This window comes from Rattus rattus, chromosome 2 (assembly GCF_011064425.1).
Source record: "Rattus rattus isolate New Zealand chromosome 2, Rrattus_CSIRO_v1, whole genome shotgun sequence".
Lineage (NCBI taxonomy): Eukaryota > Metazoa > Chordata > Mammalia > Rodentia > Muridae > Rattus > Rattus rattus.
Genome location: NC_046155.1, coordinates 190,167,376 through 190,188,540, shown reverse-complemented (window position 1 = coordinate 190,188,540; position 21,165 = coordinate 190,167,376).

The following is a 21,165-nucleotide window of genomic DNA, read 5'->3' as shown; positions in this document are numbered from 1 at the left end:
ACAGCCGAGGATCAGCAGAGCTTCTGGCACAGGTGGTCTGACAGTCAGTGGCCTGGAGCCAGGTGTGGGAACATTTGGACAAAGAAGCAATGGATGCAGAGTTATCATTTACACTGCGGGAAGTAAATCAGTCATCACGGGCCAGCCTGAGGATCATTTCAGTGCCAGAAATCAGCTCCTGAGGAGCTGAGAAAGTCTACAGCAGAAACTAGTGATATGTGAAGGTACACAGTCCGGAACCTCTGGAGCCGATACACGCTTAGCCTTTAGTATATGAAGATACATATGTGCACGCACATCATACACATACAGGTATACACACAACATACACATGCCACAGCACACATACAACACACGCACAACATGCATGTAAGTACACAGACACATGTGCACATACACCTCACACACATACAATGCTAGGAAAAAACCAGAGGTCTTGTAGGGGTTTAAGCTCCACCTGAAAGAAACTGTCATTCCAGAGCAGCTGGGATCTAAGCCTTCAGATCGCTAGTCTCCAAGCCACTGCTAAGCCCAGCCCTGGGCTACTGTGGTTAGGGAGGCCTGCTTTAGTGTTGGCTCTTGGCTGGTGTTTGGGAGCTTGAAATTCTGAGAAGTGGCATCTCAGTTCTGTCTCAGATGAGGGTGGTTTACAGAGCTGCTTAGACAGCGGGTGTGACTCATGCCCAGGACCTCCTTCTCCTCAGGCTGTCGAATTCTGCTCATCTCTAGGCAAAAATGTCTGTGTGACCAGCTCTCACCGGCTCCCACGGGGCTCTGATCTCTTCCCTTGTGTGTGTGTGTGTGTGTGTGTGTGTGTGTGTGTCTGTCTGTCTGTCTGTCTGTCTGTCTGTACAGTTTTGCTTCATGCCATTTTGATGCAGTGAATCTCAGCATTGCCCACCCTGTAGTCCCTTCTGGGGAGTCTCTACCTCTGGAGCTCACACCAGGACACAACGTTACATAATTAGTCACCAAGACAATCTTCGCTAGCCACTCACAGGGTCACTATCACACCACAGCAGAAGTGAACAAACCAGGAGCCTCCTGGCCCAATTAGACCGGTGCCTGTGTATATTAAGTTCATGTCCTGGGAAACGTCTTCCCATTCTTTAATTATTGAAAAGCACAAGAAAGCATGTACTCTTGTATGTGACTTGGAAATCATGTAATGTTCAAATGGTGGTGTTCATAACTAAAGGCACATGGCACAGTCACTGCCACATGGTCTTAGGTGGCCATGGGTGCTCTCATGGTATAAATGTTCTCAGAACCAGACCCTGTGGCCTACAAAGCCCCCTTTAACCATCAGGACCTTCATGGGAAAAGCCATCTGAATGGAGATGGAGAATTATATCCTATAAGATTATAACAAAAAGTATTTCTCCAATTCTGTATGGTGGCATATATTTTGGTGTCATACAATCTTATGAGTTTGCATGACTGGCTGTGACCCAGATATCAAGGGAGAAGTTCCTTCAGTTGAAAGCTTAGAGCTGTTCATCTGATCAATCAGAGAGGGTTTTCAAGGAGAGGCAGCGATTGGAAGCAGTGGTCTGTCAGCTTGTGGAAATAGTAACTACAGGCCACATTCAAGGAACTGGCCTGAGCTGTGCCAACCCCACAAAAAAGCATGAAGTGGAATGTTAAACATAAAGTTTTAATGTTTCTTTGTATGTTTGTGCCGATGCTTGTGTTCACACATGTACGTGTGTGTAGAGGCCAGAGTCAACTTCCCATGTTCCTCTGGAGCCATCAGCCCTATTTGTGTAGGACATGGTCTCGTATTGCTCTGGGTCTCACCAATTTGCCAGGCTCACCAGGGAGCCTGAGTGATTCCAGCATCTCTATCTCCCCTCAGATGCTGGATATCAGTGGGCCACTCTGCCTCTGTTTTCTGTGGTGTTTGGAGGTAAAGCTCAGGTCCTCATGCTTGTGTGGCAAGCACAGGACAGACATGCTATCTCAGCAGCCCTGGCAAAACACATCTGCAGGGCACATCAGAAAAAAATGATCCCAGGTAATAAAATCCACACAGTATGAACTTTTAAAGCTATGTGTAAAAGTTACAAAACTAATCCAAAACTCACCTTGACTAGGTTTTTCAGTGTCCAACCAAGGTGGGAAACTGAAGCATTTTGCTGCCTATTTTATATTCAAATATCGTCTGGATCAAAATCTAACTATCCCTTCTTGAATGACCTAAAGGAACATGGCTGTGAGCTCCTCTTTGTGAGGCACCTGCATCACTGCTTAAAACACATCATCAGTGCCACTCTCTGAAATGGCATGAAGTCCAGCAGCTCACGGCCCCACATGATACTTGCACGGTAATTTTATTTAACTCTACTTGTACCAGTCATATCTCGTCACTATCACATGTGCGGTACTTAAAAAGTAATTAAACATAATTTAAAGTACAATGAAACTGAAGGGGCTAAAATGAACTTGATATTCAAACATGGTCGCGGAAGAGCGAGGCCATCTTTACAACAGCCACATTCCGAGGGCTGGCCGGGTCCTTCCTTTATCCCCCGTGTCTCCTTTTGCCACAGATGATGAGAAGATGCTGTACTGAAGCCTGGAGATCTGCTCTTTGCTGGTCTCAAGCCACTCCCAGCTTAAGTCTCCACATCTGAGAAGTGAGGAGGGGAGGACTGCCTTTAAGCAGATTGGCAGGGTTGCCAGCATCAGATGACGCCTCCCCCACAGCCTGGTACCTGCTGACTTTTCAAAACTGGCATCTGTTGTATTACTTCTTAGCTCTCAAAATAGAACTTCGTGAGGTTTGTTTGTTAATTAATTAATTAATTTGTTTGTTTGCTTTAGCAATAGTTGAGCCTGGAGAGGCTAATTCCAAAGGGGAATGACTGACCTCCACTGAGTATTTTTAAATTCTTCCTGTGTCTCCATTTCCCCAGGCTCCACCATTCCTGGGGATCAGGGCATTAGCTGCAGTGGATGTCATGGAACTCTAGTAAAACTCCATCTGCCACCCAGTGCTGTTCTGGGGGTCCATCTTCCTCCAGGAGATTTAATGATACTCTGCTTCAAACAAAGTATAAGGCTTTGGTTACAGCAAAGGTTGGTGACCATAATGACAAGTGAAAAGGGGGCAGAGGTGAAGGAAAAAATTCCAGGAACCAAAATAATGCTAAATGCACCAAATATTTAATGAATAGATTGTGTGTGTGTGTGTGTGTGTGTGTGTGTGTGTGTGTAGAGAGAGAGAGAGAGAGAGAGAGAGAGACAGAAAGATGAGTGAATACACACACTACACAATTTTTGTATGCATATTTATAAGAAATAAGAATCCTCTTATAGATTTCATGGAGTACTACAAAAGGTGGTTCAAATGAAATAAGGAAACTCACTCAAATATATATTTTAAGTGCCTGTATCAAATATAAGGAAAATATAAAGCGACTGTAACTGAACACACACATGCATGCACACATACACGAAGCTGTGCACACATACACATGCACACACCCGTGTGTACATAAAAGATGAGAATATGAACTAAAAATCACTGTTATATGTACTGCATAGGGCTCAAATGGGACTCAACCACGAGCTTCTTACTTGACCATAATGAAAACATGTATACACAGAGAGTTAAATGTGGTCCTAAACTGGCACAGCTCTCCTAATATCCATCAGAATATGCATGGGCAGAACGTGGTGTTGACGGAATTAATTTACCTGTGGCCTGTACTACGGTATCAGTTATGTGTTACCTACTGGCTGGAAGTGTCCCACAGTCCCTTCTTCACTAAGATCCTTAACTGGGTGACGCTCCTTCATCAAGTCAGCAGAGACTAGCTGCCTAGTCTCTTGCAACACAGTCTCCTCTTCTGTGGTCAAGGACAGTCAGAGGCAGCAGAGAAGGACTCACAGATGCTCCAACACGTTTGCTGTTTTCTCTTGCTTAGAGAGAAGCCACAGGTCTTATTAACACTCAGGAGGAAGAGATTTCACAATGACATGGATGGCAGGCTGAGAGATGTTGCTGGGGTCATCTTTGTAAACATCAATGCTGTGTCCTATCTGATGAGGAGAAAGACATTTCAGGAAACACAGGAAACAATAATCTCACTTGTGACTTGGTGCCAAGGGCCTAGGATGAGACTTTATTGTGGGCACACATCCCAGTTCAAAGAACTGAATAATTCAACTATCTCCTCGAATTGTTCTTTCATAACTTAGAAAATATTAAAGCATAAATGCTGGATGGAACCAGCAATGAGTTTTTATTTATTCCTGTAAGTCAAACTTAGAAAAAAAAACCCCACACATTTTATAACAACAGAGACATGCTTTACTTTAATGAACGGGCATATTCTTTTAAAACCTCACTTTATATCCTGTGATTCCTAGAAGAGGGACACTTGACCTTTACTTCTGAACACTGAGCTGCTGACATCTATACAGTTCACTTGATGGAAAAATAGAATACTACATAAAGAGATTCATAGCTTTTAGTTTCCACTTCCTGCTACTAATTACTTAAAGCGAACATTACTGGGAAGAAATAATGATTATGATATTAAGATTAGTAGTCCGGTCCTTGCTGATATGTTTCATAAATTATTTTAGTTCTATATTAATAATTTAAAAGTCCCCCATTTAAAAATATTTATGCATTTTAGAGTACAAAGGAGCTAGAGGAAGAAAGATGATTGGACAACTTGTAGCTAATCTCTAGAATAATGATTATGATAAAAGTAACGGCTGAGGTATGACCTTGTGTTAATACAGAGTTGTGTTGTTTACATAATGTGTCCATATGCCCCAGGTTCACCTTGATGCTCTGAAATGAACCACTAGTGCTGAGCTCTGAGCCCCAGCCTGAAGTCCTGTTTACATACCAGGGTGAGATCAGATCAGTGTCTCAAAGAAATCCTGGCCCTGAACCCAGTAGCACCAATTCGGCTCTCCTACTCAATCCAGGAAACTCCTCTTGAGAACTATGTCAAAAGTTTGTGTCTTCATGAGAGGGCTCTTCTCCATTCACTTGCCCACCTTCACAACAAAAATCTTGCTTTATCACATGGAATATTTGATGCCCTGTTCTTACTGCAAAATATATTCACATTGTAGTGATGTCTCACCATAAAACAACTTTTAAAACCAAGAAGCAAAGCTTTAATCTTCAAGAGAATCATTAAGTTTCAACAGATAACTGCTACCCATATTCTTGAGGACACATGGTGGTGGCAGTTGACCTAAACTTGTGGAAGAATTATGTCTTCAACTGAGCCTAGAAGAATGGCTTGCATTCAGACTGGAAGGTCAGAAGGATTCTGAGCAGGATGAACGATATAAGTACTAAACCCATAGACGCACTGTTGGAATATATTACACCTCCAGCAAAATTTCTCATGTGTTCATCATTAAGTCACAAACAGTCAGTTATTTACACACAATTTCCTAAACATATTAATCTATCCCACGGTTACTCAAAGAACAATCCTGCGGAAATAGATATTTGGATATCTTTCAGAGCTGAGTTAGAATGCCTGTGTTTCAAATCCAATTGCCAAGTAAATATGGATGCTTCTTACTGGTAAGGCAGAAATAACACTGGTACCCTGGGCATAAGGCAGAAGTGCCCAGCTTACTGCTTCACACATAGCAAATAGTAAATAGGCATTAGAGGATTTAAACACCCAACATGGTCCCATCATCTCAACAAAGACTTGGAACTCCCAACTCAACAAATGCTTCCATCAGTTCCGGCTAGTTGTTTTCACATTGTTAGGCTTACTACGAATTTACTACTAGTCAAATCCAGTGAATAGAGTTCATGGTCAAGGCAGACAATGAATGAGCTAAGTGGTGTGAGACCCCTTTAACTAGTAACACACGTCGTCAGTGAAGGGAGTGGATTCACACATTTATCTCACTTTACAGGATTACAAGCCGAGTGTCACTTCCAAGGAGAAACATACAGGCAGAGTGTCACTTCCAAGGAGAAATATACAGGAAATGATACTGCTGTTTGCCTGGTGTCCTTCCTCTGAGCAGACATGTATATCTGTGGTGACTAGCAGAAGCCGCTGGCTTTGGATAGTCCACCAAAAAACTGGACTATCTCTACAGTATATAACATATAGTTTGATATAACTTAGTAAGAGATATCTTCTTATACTAAGTTGTATTTCATATATCAAAAGTCAAGTGTGTTTAAGGGCTGGAGAGATGGCTCAGTGGTTAAGAACACTGTCTGCACATGCAGAAGACATGGGTTTGACTCCCAGCATCTACAAAGTGGATGCTCCAGGGGGTCCACTGCCTTCTTCTGACCTCCACAGGGACCAGTTAAACAACTGATGAACAGACACACATGCAAAACAAAACGGCCATACAATGAAAGAAAAAGAAAAGATACAACTAAAAAAAAAAAAACACAAAACGCCAAGTGTCTCCAAACTAGTGCCTAAGCCATACATTTCCCCTGCAGAGGAATTAGAGGGGACAGTTGCTTTAAAAATCTGTATTACTGGATGTGAACAGAGTCTTGGTCTGGCTGAGCATTCTGCTGAGTTTTGGCATGACCAATCAATGTCATCGATCCCTGAGTTCCCAAGGTGTGACTGTAGCTAATACATGAAATGCTAAACACTGTTTATTCCTTTAAAATTCTCAGCTAGCAAACTCTTCCTGGCCCGGAAGGTGCCTTCAATTACATCACTGAGTGAGGACAGTTCTGCTGAAGGCACATCCCAGGGATGGCAGGGCTTCAACGGCAGTGATTGCCTTTCTGCCCTGCTGTGTTGAGTTTAAACAATGAAGGCAAACGCGGACTTACAGAGACAGACACCAGCATTTCATGCGCTTTTAACAGGCTTAGTTTAGGAGAGCCGCATGATCATCTGTCCGAGTTCTCTACCAAAAATTATCTGCCTGCTGCAGAGGGGAAATTCCTTGAAGCTCAGACCAGAGGTGGTTTAAGTCAGCCTAATACCTCTAGCTACTGTGACTCTATCTGAGGAATGCTTGCATGCTGGCCCGTCCTCACCCAAGCTGGCCTGGTAGTGATGCTGTGGACTGGTTTCTGCTTATTAAATGAGGTAAGAATTCTAGATTTCTATGGATTGGATGGATGCCATCGTTATATAAATGTTCTTGTTTGGTTTCCAAAACTGAGATCTGTCCCAGGTTACTTTGGATCCCCCACCCCAAAGGCTCAAGTTTGATTATCTACTTTTGCTTTTCCAGAAAGGAAGAGGAAGAAATAACACAGCAGATGGTTGAGATCATAAAAAAGATTATATTATATTCAATTTTCTGTTGCTTCAACATTATTTACTGCCCAGGAGTATATTTCAGTTTGGGGACAGTGTTTTTTGGCCACTGGCTGGAAGCTAGACATCTTGTACTGGTGGAGGTGACAGCTTTAGAAGGCCTTGTAGGGCTTCAGTGGGCAGCTGCCTGGAGAAGGACTTGGCAGAGGCTTTGAGGAAGATTACTTGTCAAAGTGGAGGGTTGATGAAACTTGGATGAAGACACTGAGCACACAGGCCATGTCCGGGCTGCCTGCTCGTCCCTAATGACGCTGTATACTTACGAAGAATGTTTAATCCATATGTCCGAGGGTATGAATTCAAATTCTTGCATTTACTACATGGTGCTCTAGAGTCTGAAAAATGCAAGACTTTTTTCATCAAAATGATGAAGGCAGGAAATGGAGGGCCACAGGGGAATGAGTCCTTCGATGATGTTATGTTAAACAAAACAGGGCATAATGTGGTTCAGTTCAAAGTGAATGGAACATTAGCTCTAGTCCGCACATTTACTGCTGTTCATTTGAATTTCAACTGCTTCCTCCTGATCTCCTCTCCCCTCTTCCTTCTCTGCCCCTCTCCTCGCACCCCTCATCATATTGTTCAGAATCTTTCATCTCATGAATCAGTAATTAAGGTCCACTCACTTCTAAAATTCACGCTGGCCCATTTATTTATGCTCAAGTTATAGAAACAAGAGGAAGAGCCCCCTCCCTTTATTGAAACAAGTAAATTTTGGGGGTTGCTTTAGATTGGCTGAGGTTCGCAACAACGAAAGTGTTTTCAGCAATCCAGACTTCCACGTACTTAACAACCTACTCCACCTCCATCAATTATGTCTACTCCTGAATGATTTTGGAAACAAAAACCAATCTCACAATTTCATGAATGATTTTTGAAACAAAAATTTAAAAATAGAAGAATGGTTTCCTCCCCAAAAGTAATAGTTTCCTTTAAACTATTTGTGCTTTTAAGAGTTTTTTTGTTTGTTTTTTATTTCCGTGACTGTGATGGTTTGTATATGCTAGGTCCAGGGAGTGGCACTATTGGGAGGAATGGCCTTGTTTGAGTAGGTGTTTCACTGTGAGTGTAGGCTTTAATACCTTCACCATAGCTGCCTGGAAGCCAGGGTTCTACTGTTTGACTTCAGAACAAGAGGTGGAACTCTCAGCTTCCCCTGCACCATGCCTGCCTGGATGCTGCCATGCTTCCTGCCTTGATAATAATAGACTGAATCTCTGAACCTGTAAGCCAGCCCCAATTAAATGTTGTCCTTATAAGAGTTACCTTGGTCATGGTGCCTGTTCACAACAGTGAAACCCTAACTAGGACAACCGCAAAGAAATGATGACCATCAGGAGTTGGCCAATCACGTTGACTCGATCATTGCACAAAGCCTATCTGTACTGACACAGCACACTGCACCCCATAAAATATGTGCTGCTTATTCACATACAATTTCTGTCCATAGAAATTTGAATATTAATACGTAAGGAATTGGGTGGAAACTGTACATTTTAACCTACAATTTGCTCCACTGAAACAGATAGGCCAATGGCTACTGATTTGTGGATTCTAACATTCCCTAACTTTTAGTTGGAAGTCCTCTATGGTTCTTATACCTGCTTATAGTTTTTCTACGTGCATTTGGTAGCTTCTCACTCCTGAATGTGCACCTGGATGCCAGCCTTGCTGCTACACCATGCTTGTTCTTGAAACATGGCCTATGAGAATTTAGTTACAGGAGTAATTGTGTTGTGACATTATTTAGAAATCAAAAGACAGGGAAACTGAGGGTGTTTCTTGCCTCAAATTATGTGCTGGTTTAAGAAAAATCTTTCTCCAAAGCAGCCCGCTTGCTTACAGTTTATCAATCCAAATCCCGTCCACCATTGCATTGCCCAAGACCCAGGACGACCCAGGAATAGCATTTTCCTTAAAAGCTTCCTCAAATTGCCTCACCCCTCTCTCAAAATGATAATGTGAGGTAGATGAGCCTGAGATATTCTTCATGGCAGTTATGAAGAACTCGTGGGCAGCTCAGGAGATGATGGCTCAGCTGGTGAAGTGCCTGCCTTGTAACTATGAGAACCTTAACTCATCTCGCAGAAGCCAGTGCAAAATAAAATTTAAAATGGAGGGCATGGTAGGATGGGCAGGTAATCCCAACCCTGGAAAAGAACAGGAAGTTCTGAGGGGCTTGCTGGCCCCCCAGCCTAGAATCCTTGATGAGTTTTGGGTCACTCAGGGACCTGTTACTAAAGAATAGATTTGGCCAGACCTGACAGATGGTGCTTATAGTCGCCCTCTGGTCTCATACATATTCTTGCTGTCTCTGTCTCTCTGTCTCCACTTCTCTGTCTCTGTCTCTGTCTCTCTGTCTCTCTGTCTCTCTCTCTGTCTCTCTGCCTCTCTGTCTCTGTCTCTGTCTCTCTCTCTCTCTCTCTCTCTCTCACACACACACACACACACACACACACACACACACACACACACACACACACACAGCTGCACATGCTACCATCATCACAAAGAAAAAGCCAACAGATAATACTTTGGAAATAAATATCTGTGGTGTAGCCTACTCATCTGTAGGGTCTCTGGTTTTCTGGTATAGGTAAGTTGGAGAGATTACTATTAAGTAGAAAGAGTAGCACTTATAAGCAAAACTACATTTACAACTCAGGAAGAACGAGGGCACAGTGGGAGCTGGTAAACCCGAAATGTGACCCTCCTTCATCTTCACACAGAATCACAGAGCCAGATCTGCCACAGCCTTTCTTTTGAACGTCAGAGGATGGTCCACTGGGAGTCAAGAGACCTGACAGCTGATGGATGACCTGACAGTCATGAGGGTAGAGAAAAATTAGCATAACATCCCTAGAGCTGAGCCCTGAAACCTTTGCAGAGGCAGAAATAACTGTTCACAGCTCAGTAACCCTTGACAGCACCGTTTGATCAGGACAAGGTCAAGTAGAGGATACAAGGGGACATAGACTTGAAGTTTAAGGGCTCAGGAAACAGCAATCTGGGCTCAAAGTGCAAGAGGCATGTTTGGGAACAATGAAATTTCCCATTTTTGCACCTCGGAAGTAAGTTCTTACTCTCTAAACTTTGTCCTCTAAATACCTGGCAGATCTAGAGCCCCATTTCTGGACCCAAACCAGTGCCTTATCTGCACGGCCACAGTCCTTACTGACTGCCTTGTGCCTCTCATACTCTCTCAAACAGGTATACACACCCAAGGAGGGATATTTCTAGACAAAAATAGGAACCTGATCATCTCCTCCTTCAGATCCTGTGGTGGCTCCATCAATCACAAGGCCAGGTGTACTCTGGGTCCTAGCAGGGTTCAGAACACCCTCTCTTACCTGACAGCTATTCTCCATGACTCTTGGCCCATTTCTTTGCTGCCTGATGCATATAAACCCACAACCCCCATGAGGAGGAAATGGAACAACTGAAGTAATATGCTAATCTTGCTGGACCATTCTCCACTCAGGCAATCCTTTGACTTGCCAGTGTGCTGGGACATGCTGAATGACATTGCTATGGCTATGGAGGCAGAAAAGTGATATCAAACATCTGCTCACCGAAAAGCACACCCTCATGCCTTCTACCTCTATTGCTTGTTCATTCTGTCACTGCCTATTGTGAGCGCATAAATCCCAATGTCCAGATTGTCACTGTCAACTATACTGCTTGAAGTTTCCTGGCAATAGCATCCCACTGTGACTCCCTTACCCCTAGCTGTCCAAGTTGATGGAAGAAAGGTGCCTACCCTCAAATGAAGGTGCAGAATAGTAGCTACCGTCTCCTGTGTCAGTTACAACTTAGTGACCCAGACGGTTCCCAAAAGAGACTGCAATAAGAAGGACACTAGATTTAGGGAAAGAAAGCATCTGAATGCAAGACTCATTACTTAGCACACAGTGTGCAAGTTATTTAAATTCTAAATTCCTCAGGTTTCCCAAACTGGAAAATAGGAACTCGTATTAGCTCTTGGTATGTCACAAGGATTTTTCAAACAATATTTCTGAGAATAAAACAAAGCATATGAAAAGTGCTTCTCTACCTCTATAACACTGAACTATTATGAACTAATATTTCCTTATATTGAGCTACGACAAAAGGATCTTGAATAAAATCTGCACTATTAGAGTCATGTGTAGTGTTTTATCTGTCACTTGAAGGCTTGGGTGCCAAAAAAAGAGAAATAATGACTTTTGTTCAGATACAAATCTATCTGTATGTAATACTAGATACATAAATCTATCTTTGTGTAATACTATACCACTGTGTGGTAATATAGTGCTAAATAGCCACACATTGTTGTCCTCCACAAACCAACTCGTCATCTTAGGAATTAACACAATCTACTTGCTGTTACCCTAACTTGTGGCCACGCCACTGTCCAGAGAGGCATAGGGAGAGCTCAGGAACTTCTGACTCTGACACATGCTGCTCCACGTGTCCACGACACACACATCTCCTCCATCTTCACTGGAACTGGTAGAAGTGGGGTGGGGTAGCTTTCTTTTACGTTTCTGAGGTTTCTGTGAAGAATATATGTTGGCTAACATCAACTTCAGCCTAGGGAATTCTAAGCACTTTATCATAGCTGTAAAATTTCGGAGAATTAAAATTATGTGTGAAGACCATATAAATGCCAATGACAGACATAATGCCCATCCGAACCTTAAGAGAAAAAAGCTGCCAAGGGCTGTGAGTCCAAGGTAGAAGCAAGGATTCGGCTTGCTGGTATCTTCCCACAAGTATGGGGTTTCTTTCAGCATGGAAAACAGCTAGAAACTGACTATAGTTGGGAGCCAAGCATCTGAAGTGATCTACGAGATAAGAGCAGGACAGAATAGATCAGGCATCATTTCTGTGAGTCCTGCCTTTTGTTACTCTATCAATACCCAGGAGGCGAAAGGATTTTTTAGGATTTCAGTCCATGGCTGCCTGGCTCCACATTTTCTCGTCTGTGGAGAAGCAAAGCATTATGGGAAAATACATGCTAGAGCTGTAATATTTACCTCATGGCCACTGGTACAGAGGGAGTGACAGGGACAAGACAGTCTTGAGAGGCACAGCCCTAGTGAGCTACTTCCTTTAATCATGCCCACTGCCTCCCAGTGATGTCACTGAATGAAGGATCTATTGGCTATATTCCTGATGTCAGAGTCTTAAGATCCAATCCACTGTTAATAGTTGGGTCTGATAGCTAACAGACGAAGCTTTTGTTTCCTAAGCCACTTGGCCACTTGGAAACTAAATATAACATCATTATTGGGTGTTATTTGGGTATTAAAGGCAGAGCTTACATGAATGTTCAAATAAACGATAATGTATATATTTATGAATGTCAAGTGATAAATTCATTAGTCTGCTGCAGTAGCTATAATAGGTGACCTGAAATAATTTTAAATTAGCTTTTTTTTAAATAAAAATTTACTTTCTCTCTCTCTCTCTCTCTCTCTCTCTCTCTGTGTGTGTGTGTGTGTGTGTGTGTGTGTGTGTGTGTGTGTGTGTTTATCAGCATGTCACTTTGGGTACCTGTGGAGGCCAGAAGATGTCAGGTCCTTTGAAGCTAGAGTTACAGGCAGTTGTGAGCGGCCTGTGATGGGTGCTAGAAACTGATTTTGTTCCTCTGGAAGAACGGTGAATTCTCTATCCACTGAGCCATCTCTCTAGTCCTCTGGTTTAAGTTTTTTACAAACCCCAATCTACATTAGTGCTATGTTCCATGAAAGTGTATTTTAATCGCTTTTTCTTTACTCTGTTGCTGCATGTGTTTTATATCTAGAACCAGTACCACTTCCCTGAAGAACATGTAAGAAAATGTCAGTTGTAAGGTAGAAGACAGTTCCTCAGTGATGATATGGTCTGCCATTCTGAATTATTCCCACTATCCTGAACCCACTTAATGTGGAGGACAAGCTTCCTAACTAACACAGACAGCAACTCAGAGTGACATATCACCTAGGTTTGTATAAATAGAATTGTGTCCATCAGATACCTAAGCATAGAGACACACAGAGACACACAGATGCATACACACACAGACACACACAAACACATAGACAATCATACTAACATATACAGACACAGAGACATACACAGACACACTCACATACACAAAGCCACACAGATGCATACACACACAGACACACACAAACACATATACATACATATAAACACACACAGAAACACACACACAGATACATAGCACAAACCATATGCACACATGCAAACACACACAGAGACATACACAGAGACACACCAATGCAACCAATACAGATACACAAACATACACACAGAAACACACACACACACACACACACACACGGTCCTCATGGAGTAGGAATAGGGACACAGATGTAGTGTATAAAACCTAATGTCACATAGGAAGGAGGACATAGAAAACCAGAGGAAGAAGGAGTTGTTAAGTATCCTGGGCCTGAGATGAGAGGCAAGAAGGGCTTTTTAAATAAGTGACCCTCATTATAGACCCTGATGGGAGCACACACTGGAAGAGAAAATAATTACCAATTTAGTAATTGGGCTCTATAGAGGGAGGCTGAGGACAAAGTATTGGCTCCCAATATATAATCAGTGAAATGACAATGAAATGAGAGCAATTCTATATTGTTTCTGTGTCCAACAGTATTATCAATTTATCAACTTATATAATTTATACATTATTGTTATTATGAAATACAGAATTCATTATTTATTCAGTTGCATAAGCATTTATCACCTGTCTACTGGGCATTAAGCTTAACTGCTTGAGATGAAAGAAAACAATCGAGTGTTCTCCTCAAACATCCCACCATCTAACAGAAAACAAATTGGTGTTTAGCCTTTGATGTAGGAGTGCACTGGATTGTGACCAGGCATTATTTCAGCAATGGAGAGATGAGGATTTGAGTATGGTACACTTCACTTCATTCCTTTTCATGTACAGACTAGTCCACATCCAACAAAACAAACATTCAGGTTGGTTCAGGTTTCAGTTCATTGTTCAGTTTAAATGGAGAGGTGGATGGGTGACACCTCCATTTTACCACTCTCCCCACTACTCACCACAGTCTAAGGGTAACTGTGAAAGGAGGCGTCAGATTCTCACTTGCCTTTGCCTGTATAAAATCCAATGAGTAAACAGAGAATCCAGATTCCCTCTGGACTTTCTTACCATACATACAGATCCAGTGATTTTCTTTCCAATTAGTTCTGAACGCAGGGCATCATGAAATGCAACCTATATAGTCCTTAATTGAAGCCAACCTCACCATGGCACTAGAATTCTATGAACCTGGGACTGTATGACATGAGAAGCCAGAAGAGCAGAAAATGACAGGACCTGACATTTCCTTCCAAAATTATAAAACAAAGAATGTGCTTGTCTCTTGTGTCCAAGGTCTAGGGAATGCTGGGTGCCAAGATTTCCTATACAATTTGAGGACAACAGTGACCTTCAAATGGTCAGCGCCAAGCTTTTAGTTCCAGCTGACAATTCAGGTCACACGCTGTGCCTGGCCGTTTGTGAACACTAGCTACTAAAACTGACAAGTATATCAGAAGATTCTGAATGAAGTCATCTTGTGACTTCACTTTTTAATGCATTTCCTCTTGGGTCTCTGGAAGTATTCACCAGACGGTCCTCAAAACATCTCATTCAGCTAAGGATCTATTTCTCTTGATATGTTTTCTTTCTATGCAACACATTTCAGATATGAGGTGGTAAAGTTTTCATTCCTGGAGAGACCTTGATCCAGTTACTTTTTGTAGTTATATGCCCTTAACACAAGTGTGTTTTCTTAATTAAAGAACATACTTGAGTCAGGTGTGTTGGCCCATGGCTATCAGCCCAGCGCTGGGTAGGCAGAGGCAGGAAGACCACCTACAAGTTTGGGGTCAGCCTGGATAATATGGTGAGCTTCAGGCCACCCAGGACTATAGAGTAAGACTATGCTTTTAAAAATAAAAGAAAAATTCATTTGAATAATCCAAATAAAGTGTGTAATGTATTAATAGTATATCGTATAATTGCTTAGGACAAATGTAAGAATAAAAATGTAATCAGCTTTGTAAACATTTTAAAAACTTGTGTGTATGTGTGTGTGTGTGTGTGTGTGTGTGTGTGTGTGTGTGTGTGTGTGTGTGTGTGTGTGTGTTGCCTGTGGTGCTTGTTGAGGACAGGGTACAGAATCAGGTCTCCTGGAATGGCCAATGATTGCAAGCCACCATGTTGGTGTTGAGAATTGAACCTGGGTCCTTGGGATGAACAACCAGATAGTACTCTTAACCACTGAACCATCTCTCCAGCCCCAGATTAATATGGTTTACTAATGAGGCTCAGACTTTCCCCATTTAATTTACAAAACCTTTTCAACTTACATTAAGTTGTCAGAAGCATCGGATGAACAAGGGATACTATCGAGCCAGAGTTACTGAGCTATGCAGAACACGGATTTGACTAGGACTGGGTTCTGAGCGACTGTGTTCTCAGGAGTCTTTCTCAATGCTTTCACAACAATTCCCCAATCCAAATGACTGTGGAAAGGAAGTTTTGATGTACTCTGAGTTTCTTGCAGACATTGGAGATATCTGCTTTAATAAAAGTGTACAGAGAGGATAGTCAAGGAGCTCATCCTGACAGTGAAGAATCCGGGGGAAATTGAATCTTTGGTCCATGGTGTTTTAATTTGGAGGGCAGGAAAACACTTTACCTGCTAAAAGCTTAAGTGACAAGTCTTCCTTTGTTAAAGTCATGCCCATTGCATGTGATCATTATCATAAAGGAGGAATCCTTTCAGCTTTAGATTCATGACAGTCAAGTTCCCATCTTACCCAAGGCTATGCCCAGCATATTAGCTAGTGTATTAATATCTGTCTTCTGACACTCATGCAGTAAGTATACATATGTGGGTCACCATCTACATTCTTTTAAATGATACCATTTTAGGAAATACATAGGTTTGCAAGCAAAGCATAGAGCATTATCATCCCCACCTCTGGTTCATGTTTAACACTCTTTTTTCTGACATTTTAAAATTATATAAACATGCATATTAAGCACAAAGGTATGTCAAAGAGTCTTAAGTCATCATTCTTTCGATGGCTTTCTCTAGTAATGCTTTGGAAATAGACCGGTGGGTTGAGATATAATTTAGAGTTAATGGGACCTCAAGCTGGATGAAGAATGTACACAGGCCTGTTCAGGGTGGAACTCACTGTGCATGCTGTATAAAGAGTCCTTGGTCTTACTTAACTTTGTCTCCAGCTCTGCTTCCAAGGCCAAAACTGCATCAGGGGAGATGGAAGTGTTATCTAGAGATGTCTGGCAATGTGCTCCAAAAGGTTTGCAGTCCTGAATTCCAGCTAATTCTGCTGCTTCTAATTCCAGCTGGATTAAACTCTTATCTCTAGACACCAGGCCTACAGATAGGGCCTATCACAGGAGCCCCAATTCCCAGAGACCGCTCAACTCCACGACCTAAGTGAGATTAAATCCTTCCAGATAGCCTAAATAAACAGTTCATAACTCGTCCCTGTCACTCCTCTTAATGCCTTTGTACCATGAAAGAGACGAGCAAGGGTGTAAATAAGTGTCTTCACTTTATTAGCTGTACTTCCCTTACCAAGCTGCCATCAATAACTCCAGAGTCACACTCCTTAGGAGTCTAGGGAGACCAGAGGTGGCAGCTCCTGAACCTTCTCAAGTATTTATGAATCAAATTGCAGTGTTTGTCTATTACTGGCAATATATAGACACGCTCTCTCCCCTGCCACCTGTCCAGAAATGTTCCCTCACCTTGCCCTCTTTCTCTAGGAAGCTACTACAGTCAGATCAAGTGATGTAGGCCAGCCCCTTACTCTGGATAAACCACATTGCAGCACAAACGGGTTTGTTTGAATATGGAGGAACCTCGTTACCAGTGTGAGCGGTCACTCTTTGCTTACCCTCTACACACAGTTGATTCAAATAACTCTTATTGAAGTAAACAACTAACACATCATTATCAGGTTACCTGAGAAGCACGACAAGTCCTAACTCTTCTCTAATTCTTCACGAGTAGGTCAGAAGTCCACATTGCTCACTGAGCAATGGCTCTCTGACAGCAGCCACAGTACTAGGCTCCTTCTTGTTTCCTTGGCCTGTCACCCAGTTCTAGTACCTAGTGTTAGTACCCAGTGCTAGTACTGAGTGCTAGTATCCAATGCTAATACCCAGTAGGCCCTTAACTGATGCTTGAGCAATTGATGTAGCAACTGGTGAGCAAATACACCCAATGAGCCAGTAACACTACACAGTGGCCTCTGTACAACCAGTCAGAAGACAAGTGGGTTTGGGAAACAAACCTATAAACACAGAGAGAAAAAGCTCCCACCCCCACTCACCACATACTATCATACAAGTATCAGAACCTCTTCTACTTGATTCGTGATTATCTGAGGGACAGAGGCTATGACGTATATAGTTTTTATGACTTACATGCTTCATCATGTATGGCTGAGATGTTGCACATTCTAAAATCTGTATGTTTACTGAATAGATTATTATGCCTTGCACTGCTGGTGATGATCTTACCGTATTCTTGTGTACCAAAAGCAAAAACACAGGTAAAATCCACTGGATCTAAAAACAGAGTACCTGCTATTATTGGCTATGAAGAAGAATGGGATGGAGACAGAATACAACAGGAGACTGCCCAGAGAAAATTGAAGGGAATTATAACACACTCCCCTCTTGTGGAAGACAGACAAGTCTGCATAAGAAACCCAAGGGAGAGGCAGCAGTCTGCGCTTGTGAACTTTTACAAAGATAGCAGTTTTTTTAATTACCTGCTATCACTTTAATCCATTAAAAATGATGGCAAAGTTTGATTCGCTCCTTATGACATAATTTATACAGTTTAAAATGTTTCTGAAAGTAAAATATTAATCTTCTCAATATGGTGAGGATATTGAAATTTAAAGGAATATTGTGAAGCCATGTAACCTGTGTAAAACAACTCTCGATATTTAAGAGTATGTGAATGGAAAAGGAGTTCCCTTAACATTTATTGAAACTTCTAGAACCATGTTAACTTGTAGCCACTCGTGGAGACTTCCTCCCAGTGCAGGGCATTTAGAATGTGGTCACAGTAAATGCTTATTAAAATGACTTTATGGTAATAGAAAAAAAGAAATAAATTAGATATGTTTATATAAGACAGATAGGTGGGTGATAGCTAGGTGATAAACAGACAAGGAGTCTGCTGGAATATGCCATTTTCCACAGATTTGTGAGGCAAAGTATGGTTGGTAGAGTTCCCTAATCAAGAATGGGTAACCACCATGGGCACGCTTGTATGTGGACACACCATAGTGAATCCCGGAAGCATATTAATGTGTTAATAAGTCAGATATCAACATTTTTAAAAGTTTTACTCAAATGAATTTTCCATATACATCAACCTTTAAAGAGTTAAGTGTGAGCAAGAGTGCATTCCTGGTCACTGACCTACTACCCTAGATATCAGACTAACCCCTGGTCACCCATTCCACCCTAGATAACAGATTAACTCTCAGGGCATTCATTCCATCCTACATAACAGATTAACCCCTGGTCACCCATTCCACCCTAGATAACAGATTAACTCTCAGGGTATTCATTCCATCCTACATAACAGATTAACCCTTGGAAACCCATACCACCCTAGAGAACTGACTAACTCTGAGTATTCATGATTGCTCTCTACCTTTCCTTAGACATCAAGATGAGCAGATTTAGGAAGACAGATTGGGGAAGTCTCTTTTCTGTTTCTCTTTGTTTGAAGGGCTTGGGGTAAATCCACATTTGAAGCTGATTAGATGTGAACTTTTCAACCTTGAACTTAGTATAGAAAACACCATGTATTTTGAAAGCACTCACTGGTCTATTTGTAAAACACGGTTAGCACTGAAAGGCTTTCGAAGAAGTGATGTATTTTGTTAATGTATAAAAATGATTAGAATTTTAGCAGTCTCCATGCTATAAACTCCCTATTTGAAAATGAATGATTAATTTTCATACTTTTGCATCAGCATATTAACATAAAACCCTGTGTAATGTGACTGATACCTGTCATAAATCTGCACTTAGACACTTTGGTTTACTTACAAAGGCTTTCAAAAATTCATAGGGTTGGTTGATACAAGGTAACTGTTGGTTACAAGGGGAGTGTGGCATAAAGAACACATTTTCAGATCTGGGCAAATGAGGACCCCAAGGCTGCAGCAGATGCTGCATCCCTTCTCGTTTGTTGACAACTTTCACTTCCCTCAGTGGAGCGCAGTATCTTAATTTCCATGGAGGGCAGTGACGCTTATGTCCCAGTGTAGTTGGGACACTACAGAAGATTCTGAGCACAGCATGCAGTACCTCGCTGGCCCTCCCGTCTCAAGGAGAGGTAGCTCTGATGCAATGGGACCAAGTGCATGGAGTAAAAAGAGTATCAGTGTCCCTGACCGGACTGTCCTCTCTGCGGAGACTATTCTGTACGTGGAGATGACCAGCTGGAAAGGTGAAAAGTGGCAATACAAACTGAAGAGCTACCAGCCTGCATATGGCTGACAGGATGGATGGCTCTGGAAAACACCATAGTTGGGAACTGAAGGCTCTCTGTTCTATGCTTTACCTAATTTACGAAGCGCTGCTCAAGCCGTCTCAGACATCTAAGTTGCTTATGACCCTACCCATGATGCTCTAAAAACTACCTACATTATTGATATTTAATTCTCCAGTCATACAGGGAGACAAAGTAGGCAAATGTGCATTGCCCAGCCACTCCAGTGAGCTTTAGTCAGCATTTGGGGGTAGATGAATCTCACTGACTTCAGATGAATGTTTCAATTGCACTCATGTTTCAACAAAGAACCCATGACAGCTGAAAACATTTTTTCCTCAGAAAAAAAAAAGAAATAAAATTGCATTGCAAATTATAGCCAATATGTCTTTATATAAACTTCTCTTCAAATCCAGCAAAGATATCAGTTGTAGAAAGGCAATTTGAAAGAATCTTTAGTATGCTGGAATAGCTACAGTGTGTAATGTGTGTAGCCAATCCCTACCCATCCCCATAGGAGCCACCAAACTAATTCTATACTAATATTTCCCGCCACACTATAAGGACAGCATCATAGTTCTATGAGACGAGGCTCAGCCAGTTGGAAATTCCCCAAATTCACAAGTAGCAAGTGGAATGACAGTCTTCATACATGAATCAGTGCAACTTGGAGATGTCCGTGTAAATAGTTAACAGGTGCTGAATGGGTTAAATGTCCATTTCCTTACCTGCTGGCTTCCATAGTTCTGATCTGTGAAGGTCTGCCACTTCACGTGGTAATTGCCATGTTCTTTTTATTAAGAACACTTATTAGCAAAATTTCAGTGCAATCCCCTAGTGTAAGTACGCTTTATTTATTCACACATTTTATGCTAATTTTTCTATTAAGAGCTGAACTGCACTATGAAGTCGGCACAACTTAACGTTTTATGGAGGGCCCCAAATAGTAGGACTGGGATTCTGAAATACAGCTCTATTTTCCTTTCGAGTAAGAAACCAAACCAGAAGATTCCAATAGTTCTGATTAACACTTGAGGTTATGCATGCTCTTTGTGGAACAAATTTGTTTTCATGTTTGGAATGATTTATTTCTTTGGCCTTGTTGTCTGACGAGCCAGCACCGCACAGCATGAGACACCTTAAAATAAGTTTCCCAGTTAATGGCAATGGGTATGAGGCCCTTGCTTCAATGAGTACCTCTTCATTTGAGAAACCAAGCTCTTCCGGATCTGAATAAACCATCAGTTTCCATGTCTTAATGTGGATGGGGCATGGTTCACAGC